Consider the following 13,581-nt stretch of genomic DNA (forward strand, 5'->3'; position numbering starts at 1 on the left):
TAATCAAATTATATCATATCAAGGTTTTATGTAGATTAAGTGACAAGGCAATGACTATGATCTTAGATTTGCTAAGAGATGCATTTAGTGAAGCAAAGTTGCCTCTTTCTTTTTATGAGGCTAAGAAAATCATCAACAAACTGGGTCTTAACTATACCAAAATAGATGCATGTCCGAATGATTGTATGTTATATTTAAGAGATGATGAAAAAGATTTGGAAACATGCAAACATTGTGGTACATCTAGATGGAACCCAAAGAAGAAGAAAAAGCAACCTGCTAAAGTTTTGCGTTACTTTCCATTGAAACCAAGATTGCAAAGATTGTTTATGTGTTCTAAGACTACAAAGCATATGAGATGGCATTCTTTAGATAACAAGGATGGGTTTATAAGGCATCCAAGGGATGGTGAGGCATGGAAGACATTTGATTTAATGCATCCAGAATTTTCTTTTGATCCTCGAAATGTTCGTTTAGGCCTTACTAGTGATGGTTTTAATCCTTTTGGCACTATGAGTTCTACATATAGTATTTGGCCAGTGTTTTTAATTCCATACAACCTTCCACCCTGGATATGTATGAAGCACACTTCATTGATCCTATCCATGATCATTCCAGGCAAGCAAATGCCTGGAAATAATATCGATGTCTACTTACAACCCCTTGTGGATGAGTTACGTGAGCTATGGAGTGATGGAGTGGACACCTTTGATTCTTCACTGAATGAAACTTTTAGAATGCGAGCTGCTCTTATGTGGACAATTAGTGACTTTCCTGGCTTAGGTTATTTTATCTGGTTGGAACACACACACAGGTTTAGCTTGTCCTACTTGTAACTTTGATGTCGAACCTTGTCGTCTTCCTCATAGTAGGAAGTGGTGTTTTATGGGGCATCGTCGCTTTTTAAGTAGAAACCATAGATTTTGATTGAATCGTGTTCGTTTTGATGGAAGCACTGAAGAACGGAATCCACCACTGAAATTATCAGGCTCTAACATTTTTAGGCAAGTAGAAAATATTAATGTCACATTTGGGAGAGGAATTCATTTGGATGGTAGAGGAAAAAGATATAGAGAAGAAGTTAAACAATGGAGAAAAAGAAGCATTTTCTTTGAACTTCCATATTGGGAGTCTAATTTGTTACGCCACAATTTAGATTTTATGCATATTGAAAAAAATGTATTTGACAATATTATGTACTTTGTTGAATGAAAAGCCTAAATCCAAAGACAATCTTAATGCTAGGAAAAATTTAAAGGAAATGGGCATAAGACAAGATCTTTGGCCACATGATAATGGAAGATATCACCTTGCTTTGTTTTCACTAACTCGTGATACCAAAAAGTTGTTTCTCAAAATTTGAAAAATGTATTAGTACCGGATGGTTACTCAAGTAACATTTCTAGATGTGTTGATGAGGTGCAACATAAAATATTAGGACTAAAAAGTCACGATTGCCATATTATTATGGAGCAATTACTACCATTGGCAATTTGTAACTTGTTACCAAATCATGTCACTGCAACCTTGGTGGAGTTTTGCTCATTCTTTAAAGTCCTTTGTAGTAAAAGCTTAAATCTACAAGAACTTGAAATGCTTCAAGATCGCATTGTGGTTACACTTTGCCACTTAGAGATGTTATTCCCACCATCATTCTTCACAGTTATGGTTCATTTAACTGTCCATCTAGTAGAAGAAGCAAAGCTTGGAGGTCCTGTTCATTATCGATATATGTATCCTATAGAGAGGTAATGCTTAGTACTTTTTGTTTAAGGTATCATATTATATATATATATATATATATATATATATATATATATATATATCCAAGTTGTTTAATGTAACTATTTGTCATTATTATAGGGAATTAGGTCATTTAAAGATGTTTGTACGAAACAAGGCACGACCAGAAGGTTCTATAGCCGAGGGATACTTAGCTGAAGAGTCTCTTACCTTTTTGTTCTAGATACATTGAAGATATAGAGACAAGGTTCAATAGACCTGGACGTGTTTGTGATAACCCAGATGATAATGAGCCTATTGAGTCATCTATATTCCCACAAGCTGGGAGGGCAGTAGGAGGTTCCTCTATGTTTACTTTAACTCAGATGCAAAAACTACAAGCCCATCAATATGTGCTTTTAAATTGTGCCATAGTCACACCGTTTGTTGAGTGAGTAATCTACATTAAGTGTGTGATTTGAATTTAAACAAATTCAACTATATTAGTCATCCTTTTTTATTATATTGTAATTAATTCATGTAGTGAATTTAAAGAACTAATAAAAAGAAGATCAAGAGGAAGGCGACCTTCAACCACTGAGATAGAAACTAGAGTGTTTAAAGAGTTTGTTGATTGGCTTAAACAACGGGTAGGTGATCAAATAGTACACTTTTTGTTGTTTATTATGTTGTCTTTCAATTCTGACTAACATAATTTCTTTATTTAGATTATGAATCCAGAAACAGTAAATACAATGTCTATGGACTTAAAGTTTCTAGCACGAGGTCCATTGGATAATGCTAGAAGATTTACTGCATACAACATCAATGGATTTAAATTTCGAACATTGACTCGAAATGAGGGATTGAGAACACAAAATAGTGGTGTTTTTTTAACATCTAATACATCTTGTGTTTCAAGTAGTGTTGATAGGAACTTAAGGCAAGCAGACTTACCCTATTATGGAAAGTTAGAAGATATCATTGAGCTTAATTATTATGGTCGATTCAAAGTTGTTCTTTTCAAGTGTAAATGGATAGATACAACACGAGAGAGAGGATATAGAAAGGATCAATGGAATTTTAATTGTGTTAACTTTGATAGACTTATTCATATTGGAGACCGTGAAGAACATGGACCTTATATTGAGGCATCTCAAGCACAAATGGTATATTATGTTGATGATGTTGATAATAAAGGGTGGAGTGTTGTAGTGCATTTAAAGCCAAGAGATTTGTATGAAATGGGAGAAGAGGTAGAAGAAGAGGTATATGAAAATGAGCCATATGAAGATCAACAACTTGAGAAATTTATAGTAATGACAATGAATATGTTCAATTGGCTACAAACCATTTAGATGATGATATCCATGAGTGAAATGTATGACTTGCAAAGTTAATGATTATTTATATTCAAAGCTATTTTCAATATATGTACCACATATTTATATGACTACATCTTCTCAGTTTCAGGTTAGGAAGGAGAAGTTGGGTATTTTGAATTACAACTCTTCATCATTTGGGAAGGTAATGAATCTGCATTTTGAATATGCTAACCATGTTCTGAATTTTATTTTTCTGTATTTGTTGTGAGCTAAGGATTCATTGGAATTGTGGCTTAACTAGTTGTCTTTAAGGTTCTTATTCTGAATATGCTAACCATGTTCTTTAAGTTTACTGTTCTGTAAAGATGGATATGCATGCAGCAGAAAAAGGTCACATTGGGATGATGATGTGTGTGTTTCTGTTTTTATTTGGTGTATTTATTGTGGGAATTCAGATTGATACATGTTCCCCACTTTAGCAAGTTTGTTTACTTTATTAAGGCTGCTTCAATGTATGCAAAATGTAGTGATAGTATTTTGTATAGCTAATTATTATATACTGTTGAACTTTAAAAGTGTCTATAGAGATTAGAATTGTAATTGTAGGCAGTGATCGCAACAATTGGTGAAGTAAGACATTATAAAAGCAATTGTCATTGTCCGTTGAGAAAATTGCCACTTGCCACTACATAAGATCATTCCATATTCTAATTGTTTACTTCTCGATTGTTTACTTCTCGCTTGCAGCATTTTGGTATATTTTAGTCAATTTTCCTCACTTTTTTAATTTCACCAATATGTCAATGTTTGGTTGCACCAGAATTTGATATAATGATCCTCACTTATCCATCAAAGAATTCTCTAATTGTTTCACCTTTTAAGTTAGTTATTTTTCATAAATATGTAGTCATGCCAAAGGTCAAGCGTTTTCGAAATCTACAAAAATCAACACCTCAACCTCAATGTGTGGAAAATACTACAACTCAACCTTCAGGTAATTCTTCACCAACAAATCCTATAGTGTCTTCTCCAATGATTGACCAACCACCATCATCACAACATGCCGAACTTGAATCCTCATTACCCACTGAAAATACACAACAAACTGAAACATCCACGCATGTTGGATGTGAATCCTCATTACCCACTGAAAACACAGAACAAACTGAAACATCCACACAACAAGTTGGACGTCAATCTTTATCGTATTGGACTATTGATGCAATAGGTATATGTCATATTTATATTTTCTGAATGCATATTTTTTTAAATTGTAGTGATGATTTACTAAGTTGTTTTATTGTTAAAGACTTAGAAGGAGTTTTCTAGAAAATTAAGGTCAAGGTCAAAGAAGTAAATAATTTACCTTCTGGGGAACGCATCATTGTGGAGTTTGATGAGATAGGCATGCCTATTGGTGAAGGACAAGGCGTGCTTGCAGGATACTGTGGTATATTGGCAACTGATGGCAATTTGTTTCCAATTAATTTTGAAAGGTGGTCTGGAAAAACAGGCATGCCTAACACTTATTTTTTGGAATGCTTTAAGGAAATGTTGCAGGTATATATATCATTATGCATGTATGACTTTTATCTTTTGAAATTTTTCATTTTTTTATAAATGTTAACACACTAACTATGTTTTCTTTTTTTCAAAAGCCTCGATTTTGTTTTAGGATTGCTGAAGCTAATGCACAACGATATTGTAAATTAACTCTTGGTAGAAAATGGGCTGCACATAGGCAGAATTTATGGAATGAGTTTTATGATCCAGCGAAAACCAAAGATCAAATCATAAGTAGTGTGCCAACTGGTATAGAAAGAACTCAATGGGCTCATTTTGTTACTTATCGTCTAAAACCAGAAACACTGGTATAATTTTCATTATTTTGAATGGTGTGAATTGTTTGTGTACTTAATTTATTTTATTGGTATATTAACTTACAATTGTTTCTCTCATAGGAGATGTGTAAAAAAAAATAGAGAAAATCGCAACAAGCAACTAACTCCTCATACAGGTGGTTCTAAACCTTTCTCAAGAAAAAGGCATGAGATGGTAGGGATATTAGTAAACATGACAGTTTTTACTATTTTTTAAAGTTTACTATTTATTTTAACTTCTTTTTTCTTTAGTTTATGGAAACTGGACAACTGCCTAGTCATGGAAAATTATACATTGAAACTCATAAAAGAAAGGATGAATCATTTGTAAATGACGCGTCAAAAGATATAGCGGTTAGTTCTATTATAATATTATATTTTCAAATATGTTTTTTTTAATATTTAGACTTTTAATTATAAATTGTTATATGCCTATAGGAACAAATTGAAGTGGGTTTGACTCAAAGTACTACCAATGAATCAGAGGTTTCTCCTAATGATGTTGTTGGTAAAATGTTAGGCCTAAAGCATTCTGGGAGAGTGCGATGTATGGGTTTGGGAGCAACTCCTACTAATGCATTTAGGAATACAAGACTTCGACTTTCAGATTTAAGTCTTGCTTCATCTACCACTATCCCATCATCATCATCTTCTAATCAGTGGCAACAAAAGTACAACAATTTAGAATCAGCATTTAAAGCATACATGATAATGAAGGAAGGAAAGATTCCTGATGAATTGATCTCATTCTTTGATCGTCAACCTCAAGTAAGTTACTAAATATAGTTGAAGCATTGTGCCTGATATACTTTAATTATAAGCATTCTTTACTATGAATATTTTTGTTTTATCATTTCAGGAAGGTGGTGATGCAAATGAGCCCGAGTCTCCTTTGGATACAATAGGATCATCTGGTGCTAGCAACATTTAGGGAGTTTATGATGTCCTTTAGGATGAAACTATATTTAGCCTATGGATTTTGAGTAATTATGAATTTAGTTGTAATTACGATTCAATTTAACTTACTTTTATATAGTATGGTGTTTTTGAGAATTGAATGTTTTAATGATATATAATTCAAGACTTTGGTAAAAGAAGTTTGTCATGCTTTTTTGTCTTCATTATAGTATTTGAATTTTGTTACAAATAAATATTATTGACAAAAATATAAGCATCTTAATGGTGATATATGTAAGATAAGCAAAATAAAGTTGTAAACTCACAACCTAAATAGTACAAATGAGGCGACTTAAAACATTTAAATTATAATTGTCAAATTGAATATGGTATTAATCCAAAAAATTTTGAGAAAAACGGGGTTGATCTTTACACTAAAATAGTTGAAAATAAAAGAGGTTTCAAACCTCTACAAAATAATAGTCACTAATAGAAGAGGTTAAAACCCTCAACAAAAAGACCTCTACAATATAAACTGGATACCAGGGGTCATTGAAAACCCCGCAAATTAATAACGACGACTCTAATTGCGGGGGTTTGAAAAACCCCTGGAAATTAATTTGCGGAGGGTAAAAACCTCCACAAAATGGAAAATAAACCTCCACTAAATAACAGTTTTTTTGTAGTGCTAGTGGACGTCATACCCACCGTGGAGACCTTGGGGACCACAACCATGGGCTCCTCCTTCTTGCCCTTACCCCACATTTTCATGGACTCCACCTCCTTCTACACGTCATCTCGTAATCCTCTGCAATCGTCCCCAATAGGAATTCACAACTAATGGACGTCCTTTAAAACCTATACCTATCAACAATAATGTCATAATGCACACTTTATCTTTGAATGTTCCTGATGAAAATTGGTATATGGGCATCGTTAAAACATCTCACATGTCAACTTCTCGAGGTACTCTCTCATTTCATTTTAATTTGAGTACTAACAAAAATATTATTGTTGGCAATGCACATGAAATTCCAATTCGTGAATATGGACAAACAACTTTATCATATCCTCACTCACCTTTGACTTTTAACAATGTTTTGCATGCCCCTAAACTCGTTAAAAACTTGATCTTTGTATGTTGTTTGACAACTGACAATTTTATGTCTATTGAATTGGATCCTTTTGGGTTTTCTGTGAAGGATTTTCTGACAGGGATGCCACTAATGAGATGTGATAGCACTAGGGACCTATATCCTATCACCATAACTTCACCAACCATGACTCCATCACCTTTTACAGCCTTTTCTTCTATTTTATAGCATAACCGTTTGGGACATTCGAGCACACTTGTTTTACGTTCTCTTAGGCAAAATAAATTTATAGAATGCAAACACTTTACTTACTTTTCTATATGTCAGTCTTATGTTGTTGGGAAACATGTTAAGTTGTCGCATTATGTTTCAAATTCTTCCACTACCAAACCTTTTGATATATTACATAGTTGTGGACATCACCAACTTTAAGTTCTATAGGTCATAAGTATTACATTTTTTCTTGGATGATTACACTAACTTTTTATGGACATTTCCTATTGGATGTAAATCATAAACTGCACAAGCAGAGAGGCAGGGCAAAACTAAATACAAGAACACAAGTAAAAGTAACTTTAGTATTATATTGAATTCCAATTATTTATTAATTTTTAGTAGATCTGTGCATGGTAAATTTACAAATGCCATGAGTAAAGTAACTCATTGAGATCAGAACCTAAAAAATGTTAAAAAAATGGTACGTGTAGATATAAGTGTAGTTGTTAAACAAATAAAATGTATTTAGATCAAATAAAATGTAATGATCAATTGAGCAAGAGTCTAAAATCAGTTTAAGTTAAAAAGGTGTTATATTGTACTCACAAAATCAACTTCGATGGTGCTTATGTAGCTCTCAATGTATGAATCATCTTGTAACACAACATTGAAATTAACATTAAAAGTAGTAATTTTAAATACACTGTATTGAGAATTTGTGTACCGTCTCCAAGACAAAACAACATGAAAAACAAAGCATTAAGGTTATAATCTTACGCACATGTACTTTATATAACTAACAAATTGTGGCAAAGCTTCAATCATCGAAATTAATAGCAACACTTGGAGGTCTCATTTCATCTTGAGAGGTTATCTCTACAAAAATAAAATAAAATATTTCATAATTTTTGTAACACTTAAAATATAAATTAAAAGATATATAAATTTGTCATATAATCTCACCTTGCTCAAATTTATCAAGTTCTTTATGATCCTCATCAAAAAGTATAGAGAAAGGTGTTCCTTTTAACCAATCTTGTGTGCAAACAAGCACTTCCACTATTTTAGGCATGAGGCAACTATGATAAGGGCTAACCACTCTTCCTCCTGTACTGAATGCACACTCTGATGCTACGGTAGAGATAAGAATGACTAATACCTCTTGAGCCATGTTCGCAAGGATAAGAAATTTAGTTGATTTGACTTTCCACTAATGTAAAATATCAAACTCAATTGACTTTATATAAGGTTCAGGATCAAAAGGTAATAGTAAGAACTTGCAGACACCAAAAAATGCACATCTGTGAGACAGTGAGATACAAAATAAATAATAATAACATTAATTTGCCACGTGTAAAACAAAAATTTAAACCAAAAAGATAAATAAGTGTTAAACTATCACATAAAATATAAGCATGCATATAGAAGAATAGAAAAACATATAAAAAATGAGTGAATGTGCCTGTTAGTTCAAGTGGTGGCCAACATTTTGAAATTAATACTTGAAAGTTTTTTAAATGGCTGAGTTTTGCCAAATACAATGTCTTAAATCAAGTACTTGCTAAGAGCACCTTTACTATGAGGCATAATCACCCTTAAATTCAAGTAGCTGAACCTCATAGAAGAAGGTATTAGACCCTTTCCATACAATGCCTTTGCACCTTTTGGTGTCTTTAACATTTTCGCTCTTCAATTCTATCTATCACAGTAGTCTAGTGGACTCTACAACTAATTGGTTCAGAACCTTGGGTCTTAGCTTGCATAGAAACAAATATGAGTATCTGATGGAGTACAAAGACAAAGGTAGCCTTTCTTTAAAAAAAGATACCAGTACGACAGTATAAATAATTAAAATGTGTACATTCATAATTAAAATAAAATTTATTCACACCTAATCTATTTGAACTCACAGTACATGTATCACATTTTAAAATAAATTTAATATTCATAGGAAGTCCATTCATTTACTCTTAGCATACTCAAAGAACCATTTTCGTTCTCTAAAACCTCAGTGGACCTATGTTGCTAGCTTTTACAAGAAAATGTCTAATAATACATACACATGCGTGTGATGAAGGGAATCACAGAGGATAAACTTAAACTTGTGCACACGCAACTAACATAACAACACTAGAACAAAGAGATTAGGGAGAAAAGAATACCTATGTAGAGCTTAAAAGATGTTGGTGGACTCCTCTGCTTAATAACCCACCAAATTTCTGATTTATTCAGGCTATAAAGCCCCAAATCTATTATTATTGGCTTCCTTCTCTTATTCCTAAAATGGGGTTTTTAGAACATTAAGATCATAACTTTGAACAAATTATAAGGCTTAAAGTAGAAAAATCAAATAAAGGAGCAATGTCACTCACAATTTCCAACCTTGTTGACTGCTATGTTATATGAAATTGATATCCCTTCTTGGCAACTCAAAAAACACTTGGAACAGATCTGAAAGATTAAAATGGTTCACACACCAATCAACACTAGTTTAAGAGAATCATATAAGAAACAAAATCACAACATGGAACTGAATAGTATCGAATGTGCATTAACAATGCACAACAGGTTAAATGAAAGACCATGGACAATCCTTTGCTACAATTGATGAGGAGCTTAAGTCAAACTATCATTAGCTTCCTGATGTCTACACGAGAATTATCTGCTAGAAAGAAAGAGACACCAAACCTTGGGAACATTGGCCCACAAACCAACCTAGAAAAACATATAGGAAGAAAGGTAAAGCTTTTCAACAAATGCAGAAAGGGTTTGGCCTTTCTGCATGAAAAATAAGCACCTTAAATTCATCAATCAAGCATAAAAATAAGAACAAAGGATGAAAAGGGACAATAAAAATGGCGAAAAAAAGAAACACACAACGTTAAAATTTCATAAAACATAGGTTTAAGGAAAGTACAACAGCACAGAGAGGGAGGGACACAACACAGAGAGGTAGAGGCCACAGTGGAACTCTCCTTTGTCAACAGGGTCACGGTGGCAGCGACCGTGTGTTATCATTGGAGCTCTCTTTCGACGAAAACGGTGGGCAACGTGAGCTAGGGCAGAGTCATGGCAGGATCATTGTGAGATTTCGTTGAAGCTCTCCTTTGCTAACAAGGTCATGATGGACAACGCGAGATTTCACTGAAGCTCTCTCATGGTGGACAACGCGAGCTAGGGCAAGTTTTAGAAATAATTGAAAAATTGAAAATGAAAGAGGGATGGAAAAACATAGTATAGTTGTCGCATTTAACTGAACCGAAAATGTCATAAGTTGAGTTTTCAAAAACTAAACAATAAAATAGTATGTTTAACTTTTAGTAAAAATGGATTAGTTTTTTTAGTATAATATAGTATATATAGTGCAGTACAGATCAATTATTTTTGCCCAACCCTAAAGACAACTAGTTAATAAAAACGAGAGTTGAAATATTATGAAGTTTTGAAATCGTAACACTTGAACACGTCACTAGTGCAGTCAAGGGAAATGACACCAGTTATTTTCGCTTATAGACACCGGTTCTACAACCGAGGCATATACAGGCGAGGTAAAAAGGGGTAAGCTTTTTGCCTTGGTTCTGAACCGAGTCAAAAAGAGATAGGATTTTGCCTCGGTTCACCGGTAACCGAAGCAGTACAATTTTTTTTTATATTTTTTTTCGAAGAACTTTGCGCCTTGGTTCCTATTGAACCGAGGCATATCTCCCAATACACATTAAAAACAATTTTTGCTTGTAGATCTTCCAACAATCAAGAATTAAGCTAGCTAAATGACTCAAAGCCTAATAATAGGACTTTTTAACCACAACTCTCCTTCTTTGTTAGGGGAAAAGGGTTCCTCGTTTCAATGTCTATAACTTTTGCAGAAAATGTTGGAATCAACTTCCCACATGAATCTGGATGAGCTTTAGCATCTTTATCTGTGACAAAAAATGTTGCTCCACCACTACTTTCTATTAGTCTATAACCTTGCCTTAGTTCAACCCATTGAAAACATTTTCCTGAAATCTAGTGCCACTTCCTTGCTCAAAGGTGCAACACCTGTCCCCATTCTTCTTATGCTGGACAAGTCACACCTAACTTTACTTGAATACTTCACTAGCGCAAGGATCACTGGTGGTAATGCTGGCACGTTGTTAACCTTGTGCTTCTGGATTGCATCAAGCATATCTTGGAAGTCAAACTTCTGCATCAAAACTGTTGTTATACCAGCACACAACAATCCTAATCCAAAGAATTCAAATCCATAGATGTGAAACATTGGAATGAAGGCCAAGAAAATATCATCTTGGGATCCACTAACTTCAGCAGACCAGAAAATCAATCTCATTATGGAAAGGAGATTTGCATGAGTTAAAACCACACCTTTGCTTATTCCCGTGGTCCTTAAAGAGTAAAATATAGCAGTAGTGTCTGACTGTGCCATAGGAACTTGCGGAAACTCGGTTGAATCATAACAACCTTTTATTAACTCTTCAACTCGGTATCGGAGGCGACGGCGGAGGCGACCCACTTGCCGTTGGGGGAGAAACGCGCGACGGTGGCCGGATAGGCATGTTCCGCGTAGACAGAGACGTGAAAGGGATTTTCGAGGCTCACGATTACCACAGATCTGGCGTTGGTGTAGATGATGGAGTTGGACTTGGCGTCGTCGGAGATCGGAATCCTGCGGTCGCACTGGAGATCAGAATCTCACGAGGTTTAACAACGACTCAATTTAGGGTTCATGGAATTTGGGATTTTCTTATTTCTAGGTTTGTAGGTGATGAAGATGAATGGTGGCATGTTCTGCTTGCGCCGCTGTGCAGATTTCTTTGATCGAGTTGCGATGTAGATGGAGGTTGCAAGGCTAACGCTGGAACTTCGTGAAGATGCTCATGGAAGATTCTCTATAGCGATGAAGATGGTGAAATGCGATTCTGGTGACGCGTTGATGGAGGATAGTGCCGATGCTAGGTGGCTTACGGTAAGGTGGCTAGGGTTTCGCTTAGGGGTGGTGGAGGTCATAGGGGAAGAAGAAGATCGCTCTAGGGGAAGAAGAAAAATGTGTAAACTTTTTCTCAGGTTTGAGTAATTTGAAAGAGTTACTAACTCGGTTCATCTACTAACCGATGTCTAAAGAGCTAAAAAAAAATTTCAAAACCTATATGCCTCGGTTAGAAAGCAGATTGAAAATATAAATGCCCAATAACATCGGTTCGTAAAATAACCGAGACAATAGAGTGTATAGACTTCGGTTCCTACTGAACCGAGGCATATTAGTTCGTCTTAATTACAAAATTGTCACTGCGTTTCAATATCCTTCGGTTTTATGAAAACCGAAGCATATTAGTCCCCTTAAAAAACTGTTTTTTTACTAGTACGTGTTTTTGATGTTTTGACAAATGTTGACCATCACAAGGACTATTATCAAGTTTTTGTTTTCATTGGATAATTATTTTAATTAAATTCAAATAAATTTGCTGTGGAACAATGAGAGAATAAAAAAAACAAAAGGTGCAATGTAATAAGGGAGGGGAAAGAAGAAGTTGTAGTGAAAGAAAAGCAAAAGGTATAATTATAAAGGCAGATATAAAACCACCGTAGTGAAAAAAGTTTTAATAAAATGTATTATTTTGAAGCTTTTTTACCTCTAGATATATTTAAGTAGAAATAAAATATATATGTTAGGTGGCAATGAACTTACGTGTCACACTTAGGGTAAAACTTTAGTTCCTATGGACTGCAGACTTGACAATCATTCAAACGTTAGAATGTAACTATGAAAAACGTCAGAGCGACGTCATCCATCTTTTTATTTTTTATATTTATATTATTAACGAAGGAGTTTTTTCAAACTTTGTTTTTTCTAATTTCATTGTCTAACATTTTATAAACTAAAATAATTATTTTAATATTTTATATTTTAACTGTCCTTTTATTCAAATTTAACTATTTTTAAAACTAAATTAATTATTTCATTTGATAGTTTATTTAAATTTACTTATTTTTTGAATTAAATTAATTACTTGCAATAAAAAAACACATATTAAGCACATGCGTTTCTACTGGTACCATTTAAAATATTTTAGAATATTTTAAGATTTTTTCAAGTTGAAATGTTTTAAAATCTTAATCCAATACCATACACGACATTTTTTTTAATAGTTTTTTATTTTAAAAATGAGTTAGATAAATCTGAAATCTGTTAAACTTTGAAGCTACAATTTCAAACAAGAGTGAAGAATATATTTTAATAGATTTTGGAGAGAACTAACTCGTGATTTAGAAATTTATTTTAATATATTTTCTTAATAGTACTAACTGTTTTTCATAGCTAATTAAAGTTTGATTATTTTAAAGTAATTATCGAGTATTTATCCTACTTAAAATCTCATACTCCCCGTCAACTTTCCTGTATATGGTCTTAATCTTGACCTTAAAGTTGCACTTAACATGAAAAGAATA

At 33.6% G+C, this 13,581-nt stretch overlaps 2 pseudogenes; both read left to right on the forward strand.

The window, feature by feature from the left end:
* Positions 1 to 605: 605 nt before the first annotated feature.
* On the forward strand, positions 606 to 2,177 carry LOC148190957 (uncharacterized; annotated as a pseudogene).
* Positions 2,178 to 3,956: 1,779 nt separating this feature from the next.
* On the forward strand, positions 3,957 to 5,858 carry LOC148190958 (uncharacterized; annotated as a pseudogene).
* Positions 5,859 to 13,581: the final 7,723 nt, after the last annotated feature.

This window comes from Vigna umbellata, chromosome 11 (genome assembly GCF_029865625.1).
Source record: "Vigna umbellata cultivar VRB3 chromosome 11, Vumbellata_1.0, whole genome shotgun sequence".
In the NCBI taxonomy this organism is placed as follows: Eukaryota; Viridiplantae; Streptophyta; class Magnoliopsida; order Fabales; family Fabaceae; genus Vigna; species Vigna umbellata.